Below are 23,098 nucleotides of genomic sequence, written 5' to 3'. Positions count from 1 at the left end.
ACTTGTGTTGGATACACAAAATTCTTTTTTGTTAGTCCAGATGTGTGGAAAAAAAGTCAGGTTTTTCCTGCTATTCCAAAATATTAGTAAGTCTCAGCCATCCTTGCAGCATTTTCTTCGAAATTGTAATGGGATTAGGGGCATACAGAAATATTTGAATTTTACAGTTTATTCCAAGGATGGTAAGGGGACATAAAGGGATGTTTCAACCACCCAGGTTAAATTTCCAGTCTTGAAGTTCAAAACACATAAGATGACAACAATCAGTCCTTAGAGTATTTCAGCACTAGACTCCCTCCCCTTCGTTGTTCTGTTGGTATCAAGAATAGTAAAACTGTGTTACAGTAAACTAACTGTTCTTGTTTGCTCCAGAAGAACTCATGCTCAAAGGATTTATCTGTCATATAAAGTTAACATGGGGGAACTATTAACTTGTTCAACTATTGTTTCAATATTACCTAGGAAATTACTTCTCTGCAGTATTCTATTGATGCTCCCATTTCACAGATAAAAATTAGCTTGGAGGATGCTGCCTCTCCCTTCAGACTGATGAAGGAAATAGAGAGGAGGAAAATACACTCCTGGCTGCAATCTTCAAAGGCCTACTTGGCTAGTATTTAGCAAACAAGTCAAACTTTTCCTCCAACCTGCTCTTTTTTAAATGCACAAATCATAGAGGGTAGAACCTAATATGGACCTCCAGAAATTAAAGCACCAGGCTACAGCTACTAAAAGATGATCCCACAAACATGCAAATCAGCAAGAATCCTGGCTTTAGGTGTTTTCAGATTACATCAAGTTCATGGATAAAGATTGCTTTGTTGATCATAGCAAGTATTACAAAAAATCAGGATGAGCTGAATGCGTTTCACGCCAAAGGTAATACCAAGATGTATTTTCTACACAGCAGTATATAACTTCAGAAAACAACTGAGAAAAATCCTGGTCTGTTTTGCAGAGAAAGTAATCTCAAAGCAAAAATGAATATATGAGTAAAGTCTGCATGATTCAGCACCTTCTCTTTTGGGGCTTAAATTGGGAAGTCAATTTTATGCATAGTTGCTTTTCCAGCTGTTGAAAAGCACTCTTTTGAAATATTTTTCCCTTCACCTCCAAAGTACTGAGCCACTCTAAACATATTAAATATTTCAATTTTTTCTTTTCTCAAGCACAAATCCTTGCTGCAGAAATTGTTTATAATTCAGTCATGAAGCCAGGTGTGAAAGTCAAAGCCAGCTCGGCACAGCCAAATTATCCCCCCATTAACTGGTAGTAACCTTTATACCTCATAGGAGCTTATTTAAGCCAAAGGCCACAAACCCATAACATACATTTCCCTAGAGGAACACACAGCTTGTTCTAACTGCTAAAGAGAGAGAAGGGATAAAAGTACAGGAAATAATAAAGGCAAGTGGTAGAACAGTTCACATGCACAAATAGGACAGAAAGAAGTAGACTACACATGATAATTGTACTCAGAGGACAAATATTAGTGTCTTTGTACTGATCAGGAACCACCAAATTAATTTACCTGATTTTATTATGCTGAATAAAAGCATTCGTAAGTCTTCACCAGGGATGGATAAAGAACAATATTGCAAATCTTTCACTAAGATTTTTAGAGTTGCACCAAAATTATATTCTCTGAGAAAAGGCTTGGATTTTTTTTTTTTTAAATATAAAAATGATAGAGTATGTGGTAGCATAAGAGAATCACCAAATAAGACCCAGACATTATCCAAAACCTTATCTGAAATTTCTTAGAAGTAAAAAATTCACAAAGGACTTGTAAACCCATGGAGACTATTGGAATTGACTTGTGATGAGTGAAGTTGTCTGCATTGAAATGAGGATCCACAGGTCTGCCTCTTGAAGAATGTTGCAGCCAGTTTATTTTATTCCTCTTTTCTCTTTCCTTTTAAGAAAGCAAAGTTTTGTATCCAGCTGCACATTCCCAAGAAAATGGAGATTGATATAGTTATTCTCACCTTTTTCCCAATGGCTTGCCTAGCACATAATGGGAAAGGGCATTTTTCCAGATGCTGACCATGAATGCAGTATTTGTACATAATATGTTCCTCATTCTACTTTTTTAAAAAGAAAAATAATTGGGAAAATAAAACCAGTTTTAAAATACAAACCAAAATGATCCCAAACTAGCAAAACCCCAACCACAGGAGAAAATGAAACAGAGATGTATGTGAATAGTTTGGTCTTGCCTTTCAGAATCTGAATGGAAATTAGAGTAGAGCCTGGCTCATAATCAGAACACCCACTTGACAAAAGAGATTTACAACAGCCAAACAATCCACTTAACAGCAAGAGGCATGTTATAAAAGAGGAGTTTGTGCTATGTGACAGCCAAACTTTTCAGCAAAGCAATGGAACAGGCTGCAAAGGATTCCCATATATCTTCTCTACGAGGCTAAACAACTTTTAAAGGTATTAAAGCAGTTTTAATTTAAAAAAAAATTAACATGCATTTCCCAAAGAAAAAATTATTTCATTTTAGGTACATGGAAGATGAAACAAATTACAATTGTTCAGCATGTGAATTTATTTGTCAGAGTAAAAGTATATGCAGTCTAGGTATAGTAACCAGGCAAGTACAGAGAGAAGGACACCATATTAAGAGACACTGATAATTGCAGCACACAATCTGCAGGGAGTTCTCTCTTTCTGTAAGTTACAACAAAAATTATTTGTAAAGCACAACTCAGATACAATTCATACCGAAAGAAGTCTTTACAGCTAGTTAATACTGATGTGACATCGTGCCAGGCTCTTCAGTGGCATTAAAACAGGGGAAAAAATAAGCAGTCTTCAAGGATTTGGTCCAGAAGTTCTACAATAATACCTCAGCTGAAAAACATCCTACCTCGAATCAGACCGGAACCCTGTTTTTCAGTACCATACAACAAAGTGTGTTATTTCTTTTTTCTGGGCAAATACTATAATAACTTGTAGTTCATACTTCATATTGTCAGCTCTTCTGAGCTAACATAAAAATGTCTGCTTATTACCATTTATTCCAATTAGCTCTGCAAAGGTAGAAGGAAAATAGAATCTTTCTTCTTTCATATCCTGACATTTGCTATTCTTTCCTTAGATGAAAAATAATGACATTCCTGGTAATGTCACTACAAAAATGTTAATGAAGGCAATGACCAAGATTTCAAAACTATTCTTACCAGCCATTAGTTGTCATTGAGATTAACTTTGAAACTCAACAACTTATAGAGATGTAACAAAAAAGGCAGTTTTTTAAATTTTACACCAGACATCTAACCATTAAAGGTTATAAAGAGAGTTGAATAATTCCCTATATAAAGACAAACAAACCCCCCCATTTTTGCACCAGAAGAGCAGTTCCTGTTTACTGAACATTTAACTATTTAGTGACCATTATAAACTATTTTCAACTTCAAGGAGAGGTCTACAGAGAGATCAGATAAAATGCCAGTGGTATGTCTCTCTACACTTCACTTATATACATATAAATTATAAGGTTTTACTGTTCCTCTTAATTTTACTTCCATAACAATCTTTCACTCTTACTCTTTTAATAATTCTTTAGCACCAGTTGAAACCACTCAGGATCCACATCATGCAGTTTCTGGCAGAGGTGTGGGAAGAGACATCCTCTCTACTTTTATGTTCTGGAAGCCAGAACAACCCAGGGAATTCAGTTTCTGCTCAACTTTTTTATGTATTCCAGAAACAACAGCAGACACATGCTATCTCCTTTAGTAGCAGTGAATAAAATTGCAAATGATTAGGCAGCACTGAAACAGCATATTAAGTGGGCTCAAACATTAGAGGTTTACAAGCAGGCCTGCAACCACTATGCAACTCCTAATCTAGGTACTTAGCTACTAAAGATTTCCCCAGTGGAATGTGCAGGCAGGATAGGAGAAAGATTTAGAACATCAAGATATTCAGACAACTGAGATTATTCTGGAGAGCAGCAAAATATCTTTCTTTCCCCTCCTATTTCTGTCAAGAATTCATAAGCTTTGCTAACACTTGGTTTATTTAGGCTGTTAGACTACTGCTTCCTTCAGGTTAATATTATGTAGTGCTTGCAAACCAAATATTTTCAAGTAGGTTTCATGATAAATTTAATTATATTCAACAGTAATACAGCAATTTAAGAGTGAAATCTACTTTATATTTGGAGTAATAAAGGCAAGACCTAGGCAAATCCATTTAAAGGAGATATTTTCAATTAGGATCCTCAAAATAAAAGGAAGAAACATAGAAATGCAAAATAAAAAGTAAAGCCTTTTGATTCCAAAACAAGAAAATAATCCAAAGAACTAAAGCAGGGGCACTCCCATTAAATATTTGTGCAACAGAGATCTTCAATTACAAACTCACATGGGACATGGCAGTCACCCCTGTGACTTTTCCTGATGGGTTTCTTAAAGGTTTTGGGTTTTTTCCCCAAAACATTATGAAATACTAAAATTATTCCTTCACTTATTCATAGAAACAAAATTCCACAATACTACGGCTATACAAGCACACTTTTTTTCACGTTTATTTGGGTGGTGTTTGGGTTTTTTAATTTATTTGTGTATTTACAAATACCTGTTTACAATTTTTTTCTTTACAAATAAAGATAGAGTCAACTTTTGTAAGTAATGTTTCCACTAAATCAGTTTTATCCTTTGTGATTACAGACTGTTTTCAAAATCAGGTGGTATGCATAATCTCAGATAACCATTTCAGAATATTCATATATGGCTCAGTCAGGCAAGACCAGTACTTCTGTAGGAAATATTTTCTGATCATGATTATGCTAATTTAAAATTGTTCCATCAGGAGAGGAAATGCCCCCTGTAGGGTTTGTGTTTTAATTTTCCCCTCTCAGTAGAAATTACAATTTTTCTTTTTCAGATACAGAATTTACATTGACTTCAATGAAAATGTCTATCAGTGCTACCTCACCCCAGCCAAAGTAGTCACTTAAGAGATAGTAAAAGAACAAGTGCAAGTATAAGTCTATTTTCATCTCATCTGTGACTTCTGATCTTTGAATCTGCACCTTCCTATGGGCTAATTATGCACATTTTGAAAAAATGTGGACTTTTTTTTCCCCTTTTAATTCTGCATCAGTTGCTGTAATTTGAAAATCTCAAGTTCTCGAATAAAAAGAAATAATAACCAATTCTTCCTATTAATGTACTTTCAGACTCTCAGACAAATGAGTAGAGGTACAACTTACTGCTCACTAATTCCTCATCAAGAAAGATAATAAAAATGCCCACACAGCTTTCTGAGTGGTTGTTAGCCTCTAAATTGCCTTTTTTTTTTTTTTTTTTTTTTTTTTTTTTTTTTTCCAGTGCTCAAGCTGTAATTTGTCTGGTAATTTTGCTGTATCTGTATGCCTCTGACAGTTACATTGCAGAACACATACTTCTTCAAAGAATAAAACCAAAAGTTGTAACGAAAAAATCAAAATCCTTCTTTCAGGCAGGTGCAAGCATCACAAACCAATTCCTGTGCACAAAATAGTCACAAGGTATACTGTCTCAAAGTCTTCCAAGAAGAGTGACTTAAACAACAAGTTAGTCCTGTTTTACAGTTAGAGGTGCAATTTACCATCCAAGGTGCCCTTCTCCTCAAGCATTTTCCTCTACAGATGCAATTTAAATCACAAAAACCCAGGGTTTCAAATGTTTCTACCCCTCATGTCTGGACTTACCTTTTCCTTTCTCCCACTTTTTTTTTTTTTTTTTACTCATTCCACCTTATTCCTTTTTCTTGTTAGAAGGAGTTAAGCTGTCCTGAGTTCCTCCAGTATTTTTCTCTACATGTACTTGGCTGCATACTGTTTGTTCCCCTCACAACCATCATAGAGAACACACAGGGAATGCCAGACCCCCATGTGTCTCAGGAGCTTAGAAGTACTAAGGATACACAGCTAAAACAAAGGAAATGAAGAATTGTTGAAGGACATTTTTATGTACAGCACAGCACCCAGCTATGGATACAAAGCTCTCAGTAAGGGATGTAAGAAGGAAGAGGTCAGAAGAACGAGAAGAGACACTATGATGAATAAAGGCATCTATCTTTTTCAAATTTTGCTTTCTGACTCAGCTGGAAAAAAAAAAAAAAACAAACAACCCACAATTAATATAGAGATGTAGCTCCCTGGATATATTTTCTACTACTTAGTTTTCAGACACCTCTATTTATGAAATATTGTCTTTAGTTGCACTAAGAATTATGCTAGGTATTTTAAGCCATCTGTACTTTTTAAATTATTCTAAAAATTGAAGAGGAAAGTCACATATTTCAGATGATCCTCTATCACTACAAGAGCTTTTCTCTTTTGTTATTCCATGTGCCTTCCGCACCAAAACTGCCAGAGTATGACACCACAATCTAACAGAGATTCTTCATGCAAAGATTATTCCTTAGAAAAACCTGCAAAAGCAGGCACACCCACATATCCACAAGGGACTGCTGCAAGGTTGTGTGCTTGTGCTACTCCTGTTTACGCATGATGTGAGGAAGGTGGGTGTATAAAAATGCTGTACACAATTTTGAGAGTCTACACTGCCAAGGCATTAGCAAGAAGTATTAGCAGTTGCTAATCTATGTGTTAGTTGTACATGAGGGTTGGTCAGGCAGAATGAGGATTAGAGGCATCACCTACAGGAACACTTTGCAACTGTTGGCCAAATGAAAGCACAGGTGGCTTCCAATCTGGGACTATATATTGCACCACAGCATGTTCCTCGCTGTGGAAGAACATAGTTATGTTAGGAGAGCACAAGAACATAATGAATATACCAGGAGCACTTACAGATAATTTCCAGTGGCTTCTGCCAGTTTCAAGAAAACACAGTAATGTGTTCATATACCTAAGTAATTTTCTCATCAAGCATTTGCTTAACTCATTATCCTGGGAAATCACATGGTGTTAACCCACAACCTTAAACATTTTCATTTGTGAAGAATTTTAGTTAAGTTTAAAGTTTTTATCTGTAAGCGTAAACAGATCATACTTTTTATCAAGAATCAAATGTCTTTGCAGGACAATTTTTTGTTCTGTAGGAAACATATTTTTGAGACAGAAAGGGCAGAACTTTACTGAGAAGGTGAGTACTTTATGCTTATTCAAGTGATCATTTAAGCAACGTAAGCTTGTTTCTTCTTTATGAAGATTAAGTATTAACATTGTTTATTTTTGACTTTTACAGTCATTGCACATTTCAACATGCACAAATACAACTTCTGGAAAGATCAGTTGAAATTCTTTGAACTATCAATGGAAAGAAGTGGTTTGTTTTTGGTTTTTTTTTTCCTTTTTCAAGCACTGTGGGGTTTCATATATAATAGAAATTCCATAGATCAGTGTTTTAAATGTCTCTTTCTGTATGCTGACTGTCAAAGAAAACATATGAAAGAGGGCCAAACATAGGAAATTACTCAAAACAGAGAATGTGTAAATGATAGACTTGGAAATGCTGCTGTATGCTTTTTTCTTTACTAGACTTGTGTATTAATCATTCAAGTAAGACTCATACAATTAAGAGTCACATTATAGGTAAACATGAACAAAACTGTCTTGTGATTTCTGTTTATTATTGCCCCAAAAAGATCAAGCAAATATAATAATTACTAGTTATAGATCTGTTTTAAGAGTAGTGTGTCACTTGGTATACAGATTTGCCCTTTTTACATTTTTAATTTAAATATTCTTAGCATTACTAATGAGAATACTTACACAATTCCTGAAAACTTGACTACTTGAGAAAAGAACTGAAGCTGATGAGTGAACATGTCATCTTGTCCTTTTCCTTTTTGGACAACACTCATCATCCAGCCATGGAGGGCAAATGCTGTTTTCCATAGTGAGGCAAATAATTTGCCAAAAAATACTTTTTAGGTTCACTAAGAATTATATGCCCTCTAAGACTTTAATTCCTTTGATTTCTCTGTGCTAGAGACAGTTCAAGTGACAGTTCCTAAAATGAGATCTCTCACTTTGCACTATACATTTTTGTTTAAAATTACTTGCTACCACTCATATGAAGAAGAAATATGCTATTCTCTGCATTGTCATCCACTTATATTTAGGACAGCCTCAATTTTATAGATAGTTATTTTTTATAAACTTTAGGAAAAAATATATTAATTTACACATATAGCCCAGCTTGAAAATGCACTAATGTAGATCTCAGTGGGCATTTTGGCAGGATTTAGGAATGACTAGAGAAGGAAGAGGGACAAGGCGTCAAATGGTGATCTTAATTGTAGTACAAAAAGGGGGCTTATGAGACAACACAAGAGGAAGCATTTCACTAGGCATAAAGTGATAGGACAGAGATGAATGGCTTCAAACTGAAGAGTAGGTTCAGATTAGCTATTAGGAAGCACCTCTTTACTGTGACAGTGGTGAGGCACTGGAACAAGTTTTCCAGAGTTTGTGGACTCATCATCCCTGGAGGCTGGGCAGGAATCTGTTAGGATCACAGAATACTCTGAGGTGGAAGGGACTCACAATGGTCATTGCGTCCAGATCTTAAGAGAATGGCCCCTACAGGGGGTGAACCTGCAACCTTGGCTGGATGGGGTTACCTGGTCTAGCAGACGGCTCCCTGCCCACAGCAGGGGGATTGGAAGTAGATGATGTTTAAGTTCTCTTCCAACCCAAACCATTCCATGATTCTACAGATTGCTTTCTCTGTCAGTCACATATCTGGTCATACAAATAATGCATTTTCCATAATGGAGTGCTATAGACATAAACAATGACGGAAGTCATATACTTCAACTGGTTGGTAGAATATGGGAAAACAATTCTGACTTTCCTTTGCCTGAAAGGTTAGAATTATGACCAAGGAAAGCTCCTCCAACTTCCTCCTTTGAGAGACCCTCCTGTACCTGGCATAATTCTGGCATTTCTCATTTCCTCTAAATAGTCTTAGTGACCATCTAATTCTTTAAACCTGCCATGAAAATGAAAGCAGTAAGATGTGGACACTCTATCATTGTATTCCATTCCAATTATTTCCCTAAATTTCTTTATTATTTATTTATTTATTTCTGGGTCACCCTCCTCCACAATAGGAAAAAATTCAAGAGTAGATGATTGATTTTAGTTCAAAGCTTCAATTTTTTTCATGAAACAGAACAGGTACAAACATGAAAATATTTGTGTGCAAAGCTGTAATGGTTCCTAACATAACCAAACATGATTGGTCAAAACCAGCCTATTAAAACTTCAAAGAAAAAGAAAAGCACTTTAGAACAAAGCTTTATAGAACTTATTTCTAAATTCTTTGGATGTTTGAATTTGCTTCAAGCCCATACTTTATCAGGTAAAAGTTTTCAATTTGCTTTTGCAAAAAATAGGAATCCAATCTTCAGTTCCTTCTTTTATACAGGGTACACTATCTGGAATTGGCTAGCCAATGACAACTTGGCCATTTATCAAAAATCATCCCATTTGCTGAAGACATGACTGTATTAACTTCAAATTGTGTAAGAATAGGTTATTTTTTCTTTAACAAAATAGAAGAAATTTACTACTCCAAGGACAATTTTCCAAGAGAATGTGTCAAAATCTGACTGCTGTCTTTCAGATGAAGTGAAATGCTTATGCCACACACTATAATGCCACCTCTAACAGCTGAAATAGGAAATATATTTTCAATCAGCAGTTCACATTTTCATGCAGCGTACTTCCATACACACATATGCACACACTTCGCTGAAGGGTGCCTGCCAGGCAAGTGTCCTGCACAGGAAGTCCCTCCAAGGGTGTCACTGATTGTAAGCATTGTGAAAGAGTTAAATCCAAAGACTCATTTCCTATAACATTCAGCAGCTGTGATCCCTACAATATTACTGTTCACTTGGAACTTACACGCCATAATTATACACTAACAGGGATTCTGCTATTAGGCTATGAAACCTGGGCCAGCAAGCTTAGTGGTTTAGGTGTTACTTCTTCAAGATTTTCAGCTAAACCACGGAGGAAATACAAACAATATTTAGGGTATTATTCATGTATTCCTGTAGACCTATGTATTAGACTACCAAGGTTTATATCTTATGAAGTATCTATTTTCTTGAAGCAAGCTATTAATAATGTCTAAAAATTTAATCATACATATTAATTTCTATAAAAGCACCAAGCAAGTTGAACCAAAGATAAAATGACCATCCATCCACTCTGCATGCATCCTGTTCAGCCCTTGATTTCTACTGACAGCTTCTGTATAGTTCCCTTGGTTGCTGCTTAACTGAAGTAAAAATATCTTGCTCACAGCACAAATTCTTCCTTTGTGCAGAAAAGCTGCATTTTCAGGGATGCCAAAGACATCCCATATTTAGGCTAGGAGGTAAAGGAGAGTATACAGTCATCTTCTGGTTAGGGCTCCCTTTATTTTTGTACTCAGCTTTGGTGAAAAAGCAACAGTGCCAAGCTGTAGTTTTTTCTACAGCTACACACCCGTCTGTCATGCTTCAGCTCAGGCAAGCTCAACCTGAACGGCCTGTGATTATTTTTTCCACCACCGCAGAGGTAAAATAAACTCACTCTGGCATGCACCAGACTCATAATATCAGATATTTTGCAGTTCACACAAACAAAATTGTAGGTTAACTACTGTTATATGCTAAAAAATCACAAATTCTTAGAGCACAAGGTACTTTGTGAATATTTCTCGGTTCTCATTTTATAGGTCAAAGCATACTGTGCACTAAGAAGAACTGCATATGTACTGACGTGTGAAGAAAGTAAAGCTGAGCTTGGCCATCATGCAGCAAACAGGTCAAAACTGCACTTAGCCACTACTCCATAACCAGATGAAAGTTCAAACCAGCAGATACAAGTTTTTATTATTATACTCGCTCCTTTACTACATGTTCTCCTTTTTTTAAGTATCCCTTAGATCTACTAACATACATTTTTATTTCATGCAGAGAAGACAGATCTTGTCAGCTGAATTAAGAGTCCAGTATTTCAGGATAGAAGATTGTAACCAACTCTACTCACCTTTAGCTGAAAAGACACTCATGACTGTAGAAGAATTTTCATATGAATTTATGTTAAATCCAAGCAACATCACATTGTCTGTAAAATTAATTAATGCTCCCACCCCACTAGCATGGCAATTTAAATAAAACAAATAATTTTAGTTTTAAAATTTTAACTTTGCTCAGACTTGATGGAAAATTTCCACAAGCCCAACTTTCATCTTAGCATAAGAACTGAATCATGGTCTTGTCCAGGGAGGAATAACAGGAAAGCAAAGACTGGGAGATACATCATCTTCACAATTAAGCTGTTTTTCTCAGCAGGTCTTTTAATTTTATTTTGCAAGGACCAATAAAACTATATAAGGTATCCAGTCAGCATCACTCAAACGAAAGAAATATCCTGTCTCGGTAATAGCTTAAACTTCTACTGATATTTAAACTGCATCTCACAACAGTGAATGTCTGGAAGTACAAAAGGCATAATTTTTAAATGCTACCTGACTCCTATGTATTTTACATACCAGATAAATTGTTCTTTATATCCATAAGCAGTTGAAGGGATTTTTTTCTGTAGTTGAGAGATCCTATATGTGTGATTTTGTCACCATCATTGTCACTTGAGAATTGTTAGCAAAGATAGCCGCATACATGCATGCCACTTTCCATTTTAAATGGACTAGACATACTAAATCCATTTTCTCCTGCTGGAGGATGCCTTAACAGCTTAGATATTTTTTGCAGTATCATACATTTAAGGCACCAGTAAGACCACTTAACTCAGTTTTGACATCTGTGTTTTGAAACAGGTGTGCAAACTGAAAGTTCAGATCAAATTGCATGATTAATTAAGGAACTATTTTGCCTCAGGATATTTTACCTCAGAAATCTAGTTTAGTAACTGAAACAAACATAGGTTGCTTAAATTCAGTTATAAATATCTACTTAAGTTTCAATAGTAGAATGCTCTCTGAATTGACAGACAAAGTCATAACAATACCTGATACCCACAAACAGAAGCCTGGCTACTGTGGACTGGAAATTACTGGTGAATATGCATAATTATTTTATAACCCTAATTGAATTTTGTAATTTGTTTACCTATGTAACAGAGTTGAACAACGGTTAAAAATTAAAGTTTATAATTTTTCATTAGTATAACTTCAAAATAGTTAAATTTTGTTAATTTTTCATAAGTAACTGAGAGTTCAAAACAAAATATTATTATAAAATAGAGCAATCATATTTGTTCCAAAAATTTTGAAATATGCTTAGAACTTGATTGAAAATTTGTAAACACTGAATTTTACTTGTTTCAGTTTTGATGAATGCGTATCTTCTTACAAAAAAAAAACCAAAAAAAACCAAAAAAAACCACCCAAAAGCACTACTCAAAAATTCCTAAACAATTATAATCATGACCATCCAAAATGAAAATCCATGGTGCTTTCTGGCGAAGAGCATCTGAAAAAACATTCAGAAGCAAAGATTATATTTTCTTTCCCGCAAGCCAGGCAGAAACAAAACTGAAACTCAGCTCAGAAATTAGTTCCCTGGCAGAGCCATGCCACTGAACTCAATGGTGCTTGTAATATGGAAGAGAATTCACCATACACAGAAATATCTGAGCATACTCAAGCATGCTTTACACCGCTGTTACCTCATGGCTGCACTCAAGAGCTAAAAGGCTTTGTCCATCAGAGCATAACTGAAAGTCTGTTTGACAAGCTGCTGAAGGATTTTACCTAAATATGTTCAAAATCTATTAGTCTGGCTTTATCCCTCACAGTTGCACAGAATTAATGGAGAAAGAAGAGAAAGTGTTGATGAGAAGGAATTGTCTTGGATGAACTATATTTTTAACAGCAAGAAGTAACTGTCTGTCTGGAGCTGTGCCTCCAGAAGATGAAAACATTGTTCCAGGATTAATACTTAGCCATTGCAGCTTCAGTTTAGCTAACTAATGTGGAACAGCCATAAAGTTTTCTGAAAGACTCTTTAACATGGGTTCTAAATGTCCTCGAAGTGTTCCAGGCATTTTACCTGAAATTCTATTTAATGCAAAATCCCTAAACCATTATCTGATCTTTTAATTTGAATTTTGTACATAGCATGTACCAGAGATCTGCTCACATATTTTACACATAGACAGGTCTGTAAAGCTTCATGCAGAAGTCAGTGTTAGCAGAAATATCCTGTTCAATTTCTAATGTAGGTAAATACAACAAGCCAGATCTCAGTTTTGTTCGCCTCAGGCATTCCAAAATTCCATTTCATGCCTCTAGGAGTGTTGATGTAATACTACCATTAGGTTCTTTCTTTTTTCCTCAGCTTTGTCACTGAAATTCACATATTTGATATTTTCTCCCTAACAAGAACAACTTGAAATACCTTTTTTTCCAAGTGAAAGGTGAGAATCATACACGTTCATACACATTGACTTGGGGAAACTTAAAAAATCCCCAAAAGCAACCAAAACTTCAATATTCCAAGAAAGACTGATCACCGTGTTTGCAATATCATGGCTACACACTGTTAAATAGATATTGCTCTCCACAGAGCAGAGAGATGATGTCTTTTTCTTATACAAAGAAGAATAAAAATTACAAAGCTTTGAATAGTTATGTCTATCCTGCCCTTGAGGTCATTGAGGGAACATATTCAAATAAATTTTAAAAATATCAGCATTATCAGAGATGTTTCTTAAGATATTCTAATACTATAAGTAACAATAGTTTTGTTCATTCATGCTGCATTATGCTGCTTTATCACCAGCAGATGATGTAATTCTTCCTTTTTCTCCAAACGCCTTGCACTGAGGTCATTATAATTTCTTTAAACTATGACTTCATTCTGGTTTCCTTCCTTGGAAGACTGCATAGAGACTACCAATAATCCATGTGAAAAATGCAACAGAAAACAAATCTAAGCACTGTGCAACCAATCTTTCAAGTCAGATATGTGACATAGCTAAGATCCTAGCAATCTTAATGATATTTCCCAATCTTTTCATATTCATATATATAAAATATCACACTACAATCCTCAGCTCTATGCATTTCACTTGCTCTTTCTTAAAATACTAACTTCAGTAGCATGTATGATCATGCATGGTTCCACACACGTGAAACATCTTGAGTCCCTAGAGAGCAATTCTACACAGGACATGCTATTCAAACAAAAGATATGTTAACTGTAGCTTCACTTCTTGGAACTTAAAGGCACTTCTAAAAATGCTGACAAAGGTATATGTAAATTTATTTCTGCATCTTTTTGATGAAACAAAATAAAACTGCCCACCAGTTCTATTTTAAAACTTATTTTGAACTTATTGCTTAGCCTAACCTAGACCTCTACTGCCTATGATAGCAAGGCTGCCACACCACACTCAGTATCTTGCTAGTACTCCGCTCTGACCTGTGCAGAGAAAAACATGCTAATATAACTTTCATACATTAGGTCTTAGTTTCATACTAGCCCTGTGGATTAGGCACAAATTTCTGTGGGTATGACTAAAGCTTTATAATGTAATAGCAGAGAAATAGCATAAGCATATTACACAGGAGCCATAGAATTCCATAAAGATTTTTTTTTTAATGGTTGTTATTTTTTTTAACTATGAAGTTTCAAATTCCCCTTTGTTTTTCATATAATCAAGAGTCTGTGGAGACAAATTCTTTCCAGTAGTACCCAGGGACAGGACAATAGTCAAAAGTGGAAACACAGGAAGTTTCCTCTGAACATCAGGAAAACTTGTATACTGGAAGGGTGACAGAGCACTGGAACATGCAGCCCAGAGGCATTCTATAATCTTCTTTGCCAAGATTCATAACTCACCTGGACAGGATTCTATGCAACCTGCTGTAAGTGAATCTACTTTAGCAATGGTGTTGGACTAAATGATCTTCAGAGGTCCCCTCCAAAGCCTTATCATTCTGTGACTCTGTTATTAAAAACTCTTAATGGCTTAGACTGATAATTGCTTTACTGTCTCTCAATTTTCTCATTTTACAGGCCTCATCCATCTCTGCCATCATTGTCACATACCATTCCCACACACCGACATTGCAGGCAGAGCAAAAAAGAAGCCCTAACATAAATTACAATGGGAGCTCAAACTCAGCCTCTATTTGTAGCTGTGTAGGAGAATACAGCTCACTTTTAGCCCTTAGCCTTTAATTCCTGCAAAAGTCCATGATTTTCTTTAAAAATCAAGCAGAAAAAACTGCAATTTATCAAGACATTACTTACTATGAATAGCCCTCTGTACCTTTGGTGGGGTTTTTTGTTCCTGTGTTTGTGGAAGCCATTTGTAAGCTGCTCTGTGGTTTCAAGTTTGGGGTGTGCTCACTTTGCTCCTTGCTCAGGAGGTTGAGGAAGGGAGGCTGACTGTAGGCCAGAGCTTCTAGAAGAGTTTGAAAGCTTTCAGGGAAATTATACACTGAACACAGACCACAGCCATCATCTAAAATCCCGATTAAAAAATATACATATATATATATATATATATATATGTATATATACCTATGTGTGTTTGTATGTATTTTGCTTTTACTTTACCTTTAGCTGAAAGTGCTGCTACCACCACTGTAGAGGTATTATAAATGTCAAACATACAGACAGATTGAAAGAATATTAATCATGTGCATAAAATAATTTGTCACTAGGGGACATGGAGCTCTATTAGCACAATGTACTAAAATCCTTGCATTCATGCATAAAATCTCTTGGGTTTTACTATTCTCTAAAGTCAGAAATCAAAACTTGGGTTTGATAGATTGCTGTTTTCACCAATCCTTATATTCTTATGTCCTAGTGAGATGCTGACCTGATTGAAAACTACTCTCTCAAATTGTCAAGGATTTTTCATAAAATATTTACAGGAAAATGCAAAGCAAGGCTCTAAGATTTGAGACAACCTTTTGCTTATGTTCTCAAAAAGTCTGCTTCCAAAGTACCTGATCACTGTGTTTTGCTTTGTAGCCTCCTGGCTGGCAATCAAGGAAGGCCACAGCTTAGCAGGCTAACTGTGGCATTAACACCATTTCTTTGTTCATCAGCATCTGCTGAACAGGTTTTCAGCCACTTTCTCAATTTAATCTGCCACTTACATGGATAAAGTGACACCTATTCACCTTAACAACACAGCCTGCCCACACTTTGCTTAAATAACACATGAAATGAAGGGATGGTGTACACATACAGTGCGCACAGCGCAATTTCAACCATGGGATGGCAATACATGTAATGAAGGAAGAATTATAGTTAAGTTAGTTAAAGGTACTATCAACTAATTGCTAGATGCTGTCACACACATTACTGTTGCGTCATCACAATATATAAGGATTAGCTCAACTCTGCATTAAGACTTGAAAATGACAGCTGACTTCTTTCCATCCTTTCTGCATTTCTCATAAATGTTATTTTTAGATGGCATTGGTATTTACATTGGGTTTGACCACATCCTCTACTTCATTGGCAATTATTCAGAAATAAAATTAAGATATTTAAACTGGAGTGGACTATACTAAAAAAATGAAGTATTTCAAAATAGAACCATATTTTAGAGTTGTAAGATAAATTTTTGGCCAATGTTCTCTTGCAAACTTTACAAAACCAAAAGGCCAATCTCTGTACTTAGCCTGGGAAAGTCTCTGGTCATAAGCTAAGACCCAGCACAGAGTATGTCTGACCACAGTCTCAGAATACCTTAAGATGCAGTCCTTAGACGACATACTTATTGCAGGTTCCTTGCCTAATTTACTAAGTTACTGACATCAACAAGGTCTAAAATAATTGTGACTATTACCAGAAGATATATGATTTCTAAAATATAAATATTCAAATCTGCTAATATCCCTGATCACAAGCACATTTCACACATTTTCCTCAAATTTTAAACAAGCAGAGTAGAATATAAATAGAAACAATGTCCCTGTTGACATGATTTAACATAATCCCTCTTACTCTCATATTGTAGTGGATGATGCTACCACAAGAACCATGTGAAGCAACCTTAGGAGGTGTATTGCTGTTGATAAACATACAGAAGAATTTAAATGCCTTCTTAACTGAAAAGAGCTGGACTGGACAGCAATAATAAACTGTTAAAATGTAACCTTTCCAAAGGTTCCATTTATACCTTGTGCTATAAAAAGAAGAAAACCTTACAGAGGCAAGATAGTAAATTGAAGGCACTTCTCAAAGAGCTGCTTTGGTAAAAAAAGTGGGTAGAAGAGAACCCATTAATTTACAGGGAAGTTCAAACCCTCAGGTCTTACTTGTTTTCAGTAATGAACTAGGATTTCCTACTCAGGAAATCTGATGAAGACTCAACTCTGAGTATCAAAACAGTGGAGCTAATACTGAAATGCTTTCCAGCATGTAAGTTACTGAGTCGGTTTTTAATTGCCACATACACACACTCTCACCTTCACTCATCTTCACTCAATTTTCTCAAACCCAGGAACGGTTTAGAGTGGAAAGGATTTGAAATAATATTAAAATTTTCCAAAACTATATATAGAATTATATAGAATTTTTTAATTGATTTTCAAAAGCTTTGTTTGAAAAAGGAAGACTTAGGTGTTTTATTTTGAAAAGTATGCTTGGAGGCTATAACTAAACCAAGAAATAAGTCTCTGGCCAACTGGTTCCTGAAATATATGTAAAGGACAATAGGTCCTTTACATATATTTCAGGAACCTATATTCATATATTATTATGATATATATTCATATATTCATATACATATATTTCAGGTCCTATATTCATAGAGAAAATAAATTCTTCAGGGCTCATGGGCACTTTTTACAGGGGAGTTTCATGGTGACAGAAGACCTCTGGGTGCTTTATCCATCTGACTTCAAAAACTTTAACATGGACAGCAATGATGGGGGCTCAGAAATATTTCTCTACCTTAAAGAGAATTATAAAAGCTGTATGTAAAAGGAATATGAGGTATCTAAACACTTTTCTTTGTACTGCATAGGGGAGCAACATCAGCAACCTTGAAAAATACTTTGCATCTTTGCATAATCTATTTATCCACACCATTATTCTTCCTCATGAATTTATCAGTTATGACTGGTTTATAATTCAGCACAGGAGGTAACTGAAAAGCTGGCCACAGGGAATGAAGATTGGGCATCAGTGTAGTTAGATCTTTGAAAATAAAAGTTTTAATAGAAGTCTGGTAGAAGATCTGATGGGATTCTCAGTTTTAAAAATATCACATGTGACCTTTGATGTCTCATGGCATGTCTGAGAGACGTATGTCAGCACTGCATTAAGAATACTTCAGATTAATCTTGCTCCTCATTATAAGATTACAGAATGTAAGGACCTTCTTAAAGCCCATCATTGCAAATGAAAATTTTTTTTAAAAAAATAAACCCTATTGAAGCTGCAGGAGAGTTCAAGACAAAATTCTGCATCTCCTGAGCACCACCAGGGGCAGACTCTGTGACAGTTGTTGTGGTAGCACAGGTAAAACTAAAACTAGAAAAAATCTTACACCAATTTGATTTCTGTGTGGTCAGAGATGTATTTTCTAATTAGGTCTTAGTTTCATTTGTCCAGCCATGGAACTGAAAAAACAAACTCAAACTTTACACTGAACAAATAAGAAGACAGTAGTGTTAATTGAAAAGTCACAAAGTATTACCATTTCAGATACTTGAAGAAAGAATAAAAAAAGTCCCCATTTAAAACCAAAGAAAAAAGTTTTACTGTTGTTTAAAGGCTTAAAATACTTTTCTGTGGCTTAAAGGCTTAATGTTTACAGGTACAATTGGCATACCAGATAGAAAGATCCTTTTGCAGAACAGTAAGAAAATACAAAATTTCTTACAAGGAGAAAGGAAACTACAACTTGCTTCATGTGATGGCACTAGTTGTATATTGCAAGCAGAGCATTTTCAGTAAATCCACCTGGTGATCAAGATTACATTTTGCCATCTGGACACTGTCCTTTAATGATACATTTACAGATTAGAAACGCACCTATTCTAGTGTTTACTGTGAAACACCTACATTTATTGGCAAATTTTACAATACCTATATTTCAATACAGGAGCCATTCAAGGATGCAGATAAAAGTGATAATGTCTAAAACATGCTCAGGTGGAAAGAAAAAATTATCTCAAAATTGAGATTGATAGATTATGAATTAGGGAACTTAATCTCAGTTCTTGAATTAATGAATTTTGGCCTTCATCATTGGGATCTCTCTACAGATGAGGAATCACCTGGTCAGAGGTGAAGGAAGCATCAACTATTCTGCTGAGTCATGGAACAATAATTCATAATATTGTAGGGACTGGATTTCTGATGTGCAGTCACGGCGGGTCTTTTTCCGAATTATAGTGCTAAAGCTGCTATTCCCCTATATTGCTTTATTAAAGATATCCCATAATCTACTAGGAGTTTAAATCTGAAATAACTCATTTAGACACTCATTAAACTCTTCCTAAAAGGAAATTTTAAATTATTCTTAAAAAATTCAAAAATGAGCAGATTTTCAAGAATCTGTTGAGATATTTTTTTCTCCTTACCTACTTTTACATTAACCTTCCCCAAAAAAAAAATCTCGTCAGTTTTATTATTTCCCTCTGTAATTTTTATCCATTTTGCTAAAATATGTACAGTTCAGTTTCAAGACAGAAATGAAAGTAATGCTCTCAAATGGTACAAAACAGTGAAATGCCAAATACAATATCTTCCTCCCGCTTCTTGATTTAGTGAGCATTACCAGGGAAAAAGTGGTTACACATTTTGCTCATCCCCAAATTCCTTCCTGTGTATTGGGAACAAATATCAGCTTCATAGCTTGCTACAAATTATACTGCAAGGTCCAGTGCTACAAAACTGATTGAGAACAGACAAAATTAGGCTACTCTTTAGTCAAAGTCAGACTACTCACCAGCTTCCCTGGAAGTAAAAGATTCTGCTCAGTATACAATGCATACTGTTATGAAAAAAAGAGTTAACTTCTCTAAAGCTCTAACCCTTGTGATTCTCCTGGTTGTATAGAAAGGTAAAGATTACTCTTGAATCACATGATTCAAGAGTATAAGAGATAGTGTATGTGATATAGTTTAAAATTGTAAAAGAATGGGAATAGAGTAACAGAGCTTTTTTAAAAAAGATTGTCATGAAAATATATCTTCTGTTTGCCACAGGTTTCATCTTTTTGTTCTCTTTCACAAAGGACCAATGTTATTTTAAGATGTGAATATTACCTCTTTATTATCACATAATGATTAGATGTCAATATAATGTCACCAGTCAAAAGACTGAATAAGAAGAAATCACAAGGCTAATGAAGCAAGACTTTAAAAAAAACCAAACAAAACAATAGAAAACAAACAATCAAAGAAATAAAAAACAGAAAACCCACCACTCTCATCTTAAAAATAAGTTATTACTACACATCTTTTAAAGAAAAATCTTTGCAGCATCATCTGTTTCATACTGCATTCCCTCATTTCTAGATTAGTAATTCTTTGCAATTTTGAGGATCCACATGGGTAATCAAGCAAAGACTCTTCTCAGCTGATATTTTAAACAAGTCTTAAGTCTTTGTCCATGAAATTTCTCAGATGTAGCATGCAACCTGTCACTGTCTTAACAAAAAGTCACAAACACAAATCAGCTAATTTATCAAGCTTGTAATGCCTTCACAAACTATTTGTCTTTGTTCCAAACTGTGTCACTCTGGAGAGTTTTCTCTGTATGTTTTCAACGTCAATGTCTGAAAGAATGCTGAGGATGCATCAGAGGATGCATGCTCTTTCTTACAGCATTTAACAGACGGGACATTCCAGTTGTCTGAATTGGTAAAAGGCAAGAGGACAAAGGAGCAGGAAAGGATATATTGCCATATAATGCCATTACACTCCCATCTGACTATCCAATAACTTGGTCTCAGAAATGTCTTACCAGTGCCCAAGTTATTTTCATCCTGCTTATTCTGTACCTATAAATTATTTTGAAAACTATTATTTTTGTCTACAAACAAATTGAAAAGAAAATAAAAGTAATTTTTCACATAATTGGTAGAGTGTTACTTACAAAATCTTTTGTGAGCCTACAGTGCTCTTGAGCTGTAAACTTAGTAGAGGTTTTAGTGCTTAGGTGGAGACAGATCTTGATGAAAGTTAAAAGTGTATAAAAACAAAAAGGAAAGGAAAGCACCTGTATGAAAAAAAAAAAAAAAAAAAAAAAAAGACGTCACATCACCTTGGGACTTGTCCCATATATTGCCGTAAATTAACTCCTGCATTTTTAATTTTGAATAAGGATCAGGGTTTGACAAGCCCTTAGTGACATTTAGAGCCTAAGAACTGCAGCAGAATACTCACATCCCACAGAACAGACAGCAGAGCTCTATAAGATGTGGACAGTTAAGAGAAATTATGAGTTTGCTATTGGCAGACTAGTATCCTTAAGCTACACATTCTTGTTTAAATGTCTATTTGAGTTTGAGATGCACTCTAACCTGATTGGGACAAATTCTTTGTCACACCATAGCCTTCAATACTATAGGAACTAAAGGCAATTGTGGAATGCAGCAGCTGGAGTCCTCTCTGCCAATAGCTCAGAGTTAAGCAAACTGACTTTACAAATTAAAGTACTTTTCTTTTGCGTCTGAAAGGCAAAGAAGTTTAATTTAGAATGCAGCTACCCCAGCCTAAAGTATTTTTTTTTTAATTAGAGGGGCATTTATGACTCTGCTAAATTATGCTAGAGAAGGCAAAATCGTCACACCTTGCCATTGCCAGTAAGCATTTTGCCACACCATTTTTGATTAGGTATTGCTCTGAATGGGACAAGGTGGGTGTAATATGAGGAAAAGTTAAGGAAATGTGGAATTGAGAAGGACTTTGGCATAATTAAATGGAATAACTGACAAATTTCTAAAGAAAAAAAAGTGGGATTAGCCTGAAAAAGATATTGTTACTGTATAAATTACTCAGGGCCTATCTATATTGCTTTAAAGTACCTAACCTAACCAAAAAATTGTTTTGGAAAATACTCACATTCACTTATGTTCCCAGAACTTATCAATTCTTGGTTAAAAACTTTGGCCTATGAAAAAAAATTTTGATCTCATCTTGAATATTTTTAATATATTTTAAGTTTTTTGTATTATACATGTACTCCAAGCCTATTCCAATTAATCCAATTGCTTATGTGGGATATTATGCACTGTGTAATGTAGATTGTTACAGAGCTTATGCTGCATGTCAAATTTCATTTAGTTCTTGAAACAGCCGTGCTTCCTCAGAGCTCTTATCCAACCCCGAGTAGAAGACACTTTTACACTGCTATTTTGTGATTTTATCGTGCACATGGATGTTATAAATGATCTACCAAAAAGAAAAAAAAATAAAATCTGTGTTTAATTTAACCTGTGAGTACATTTTCCACAAATTCAGGAGTGGACAAGGACACGTGGAATCCTTGTAAAAATATTGCAACAAATTGTTATTTACAGGACGTAAAAAACTACAATATGTATTATTATTTCTCTGCTGCATTCTTAACTTTCTGGCTCCTGCTTGTACTGGTTTGCCTCCCTTTTGCTGATGGAGAATTCATGTTCTGGTAGTTTGAAGTGTAATACACAGTACACCTTAAATGCCTCAGAAGGCTAGGACATGTGAAATGTTTTTCTACTATCAGCAATCAGTACTGGTTGTGCCTCATATATTAGGAACTTTTAATCAAGTACTAAATTGAAAAATCAAAGAATAACATAAGTGTGTTTGTTTTACAGGCCCAGTTCAGTAGATTACACAGATGGTCCATTCAGACTTTTTCTCACAGATTACTGCTAGCAGAAATCTGAGAAAATTGTTTTGATTTGAATCACTAATTTTGTCAGCTTTTATTATCAGTCCTCTGGTTTTATTTTATTTTCCTAAAAAACATTATTTTAGAACATTATAAAGTTCCTCACATCCATTTATTTGTCTTTTATGAAAGCCACTTTACATACATAACTTATTGTAAGTGGAATATTTCCCACATAACTTGTTTCAGTTCATGCTTTTTACTGTGATCTAATGTGAGCCATCCATTCTTCTACCTG

The 23,098-nt window shown here is 35.1% G+C and overlaps 1 protein-coding gene across 2 annotated transcripts in view; it reads right to left on the bottom strand.

Moving 5' to 3' along the window:
* ADAMTSL1 (ADAMTS like 1) overlaps positions 1 to 23,098 on the bottom strand; it is a 391,430-nt gene that overhangs the window by 347,384 nt on the left and 20,948 nt on the right. The gene's annotated exons all lie outside the window — the stretch shown is intronic.

The sequence above is a fragment of the Taeniopygia guttata genome, chromosome Z, assembly GCF_048771995.1.
Source record: "Taeniopygia guttata chromosome Z, bTaeGut7.mat, whole genome shotgun sequence".
Classification (NCBI taxonomy): Eukaryota; Metazoa; Chordata; class Aves; order Passeriformes; family Estrildidae; genus Taeniopygia; species Taeniopygia guttata.
This window is presented reverse-complemented; position numbering and strand designations above follow the sequence as displayed.